Source organism: Aptenodytes forsteri, unplaced genomic scaffold, assembly GCF_000699145.1.
Source record: "Aptenodytes forsteri isolate BGI_AS27 unplaced genomic scaffold, ASM69914v1 Scaffold54, whole genome shotgun sequence".
NCBI lineage: Eukaryota > Metazoa > Chordata > Aves > Sphenisciformes > Spheniscidae > Aptenodytes > Aptenodytes forsteri.
This window is the reverse complement of record NW_008796044.1, coordinates 7,858,912-7,862,079: the sequence shown is the minus strand read 5'-3', so window position 1 is coordinate 7,862,079 and position 3,168 is coordinate 7,858,912. Positions and strand designations below refer to the sequence as shown.

Below are 3,168 nucleotides of genomic sequence, written 5' to 3'. Positions count from 1 at the left end.
AACAAGCGATAGGACGAGAGGAAATGGCCTCAAGTTGCGCCAGGGGAGGTTTAGATTGGACATGAGGAAAAATGTCTTTACTGAAAGAGTGGTGAAACATTGGACCAGGCTGCCCAGGGAAGTGGTTGAGTCCCCATCCCTGGAAGTATTTAAAAGACGAGTAGATGAGGCGCTTTGGGACATGGTTTAGTGGGTGGTGGTGTTGGGTCGATGGTTGGACTCAATGATCTTAGAGGTCTTTTCCAACCTTAATGATTCTATGATTCTGTGATTCTATGATGAAATTGCCATGAAGTCATTTTCCCAAGAAGTCCCTAATGCCATGAGTGAGGGCTCACACTCATGGGACTCTCATGTCATTATGGACTTGTACATATTTTGGCAGAGCAACATGGGAACTGTTAAAGCCCATGGGATAAAAGGGGACAAATGCCGGCAGTGGGTCCCATCTGCTCAAATCAAAGCATCACCTCCCACCCCCCTGCTTCATGCTCTTGTTTCTATTATTACCCTTACAATGACATTGTGGCCCTAGTGCAAACACAGATTGTTTTGGAGGAAGGGGTTAATTTTGTATATCCTGGCTTTTGTTAACGTAGGAAATCTAACCCTTAAGAAAGTCATTCAGGTCAGAGTGAGCTCCTAAAAGCCACTTCAGCCCTGTTTTGTATTTTCCTTTCTTTCATTCTTATTGCAGGTTTATTTAAGAAAAGAAAACAAAAATAGAGTAAAGCAAGGAAATAGCTAGTCCAGGATTGTAAGTGATTAAGTACACATTGACACGTGATGAATTTTTTTCTTCCTGATTTGCACTGGATGTAAACAAGACCAGATTCAAAAGTCTCATAATTACATAAGTCCATCGAAGAGCAATTATCATTGTTGTGGAGGTAAATTACCTTTGCGCAAAGGCCTCAGCTGGATGTCTTCCCTGCACTGTCTCAGAGCAGCCGAGGTATCTGGCCCACGTGTCTGGCCCATATTTAATATTTGTATAATGTTGGCTAACATCATGACTGGAAAGGTGATTGTCATTGAGAGCACATTCTCACTTAGCTGTGCATGTGTCAGACATGGCAATTTCTTTAAACTTGGAAAAAATTGAAGTTGCCAAACTGGGGAAAAAAATCTCAGTCTTTTAGCTTTGTTTTTTGTGTGGGACACTGAGAAGAGTTTAGGACAACAAGAGAAAAGACTGTCAGTGGCATAGGGATGCCTGCGTCTGTGAGCCAGGGCCGGCTGTTCCCACTAACAAGGCACTCGTGGCACAGCACCATTAAAAATACTGCTTTCCCTTAAAGCATTCAAGTGAAGTCTCCCAACCCATGCTGCTGCTCCTGGAACACACAAGGCTTTGGACTGGTTGGAGGAGCTCAACATCCCGATCAAGTCCCCTGGGGGAAGGACATTCCCAGCTCCTAACTCCACAGGGCTTCCCCGCTTAGGGTGAGCAGAGTCCTTGCTTCTCCTGTGCTCCTGCCCGGTGGCGCCTTAAATCACTCCCGCATCACACTCCAAAGGAGTAAAGTGAAGTGATTCCTGGGTATAAACTTACAGAAAGGTCAACATCTGAGGTCCGTATCAAAAGGGTGAAATTTTCTCTAGGAAAAGGTGATGAATAACGCCCTGTCTTGTGGCCACCTGCTATACTGGTTTCTGCTGCAAAAATCTGGCAAGCAATTGATCATTGATAATTCTTGCTGTTCAGCTCCTTAGAAAAATCTGAGTAGGTTGGTGTTTGACAGATGACGTGCAAGGTCACCAGAGCTTGGCCATGGCATGGTGTCACAGTGATATCATGTCTCGCGAGGAGTTGGCTTGGAGCGCATCAGAGGAGGACAGGTGGGCCTGCTGCCGCCAGTGGCATGGCCCGTGCTCCCTGCCTGCCTCCCATGCGCTCGCGGTGTGGAGGGACGTGTGTCACCCACCCAACTGCTGGGCCCTGTGATTCACACCCAGAGATCCACTATGGACAGCTGCGGGGTCCCAGTAACAGAGTGGCTGACGGTGTGGTCAAGCAGAGTCATTTCCCAGCACTGAATTGTATGAGCGTTTCTCTCGCAATCTGTTTCCAACCCACTGTTAAAAGAACAACAAATAAATTGAACGAAAAGTGCAATCCCGTGTTTATTTTTAAGGAACGTGTTGAAAAAACAGATTCGCTTTGAGGCTGCAGTTCTGGCAAAAACCCCACTGCCCAGCAGAGCAGAGACAATCCTGCAATAAGCGGGTGAGCCGGAGCTGGTATCCGCCTGCCTGCGCCCTTCTCCATGTCCCCTCCTCCCAGCCACCCATGAGAGCCTGGAAAGCCCTGGAGCTCTCGGCCAGATACAGAGCCCGGCTGGGTTTAGAAGAAGGTCTGAAGTGATTAAAGACTGGGGACATTGATGGGGGAGAAGCTGGAAAATTTGAGGACTGGCATCAGGTTGGAAGCCCGTGGGGCGGGTGGGGCGGGAGGGTGGGAGAGGAGCCCTGGGGCGAAGGGTGGATGGAGAGGTCTCCTCCGAAAGGAGCAGCTGAAGAAGGAAAACCAGAAAGCTGCTGAGAGGGGCGGAAGGAGCAGAGTGCAGCTGGGGCCGGCAGCACGGGGGGTGAAGGGGAATTGCTGGAAAAGTTTTTTTTTGCGGGGGAGGCAGCGCGGGGGGGCAGGGGAAGTGGAAGCAGTGCTGACTGGAAGCCCTGAGTAAGAAACACCCGAGTGTCTTGGTGGGAGCTGGTCGCCCACGGAGAAAAGAAAACTTTTGGGAAGCGCTGATGCACTAGCAAGGGGAGAAAAAAAGAGAGCTCTCACTACTCCACTGCCGGTTACTGGGCAGCCCCAATTTCTGGGGGTGTTCGCCGTGTGGAAAACGAACTTTGCATGGGCTGCAGTCTACTACATTTTTTTCCTTACACATAAAACATGATGGGAACGGCTCTCAAATATGTGTTTACATTATAAATATATATACAAATAAATGTGTACACATATATATTTATGTGTCAATATGACTATACATGTATTTATGTCTAGGCATGAACACAAATACATGTATGTGTATGCTCATCTCTTTATACTTATATTTTAGGAGAATACGCATGCCCGCACCCGTGGCTCCACATCCTCCCGCACTGCTGCTCCAGCAGCTTCCTGCCCCCCAGCAGCGCTCCGATTTCTGGGGGAAATGG

At 48.3% G+C, this 3,168-nt stretch overlaps 1 protein-coding gene across 1 annotated transcript in view; it reads left to right on the top strand.

The window, feature by feature from the left end:
• Window positions 1–3,168, top strand: part of DUSP1 (dual specificity phosphatase 1) — a 7,829-nt gene that overhangs the window by 870 nt on the left and 3,791 nt on the right. The window lies entirely within an intron of this gene.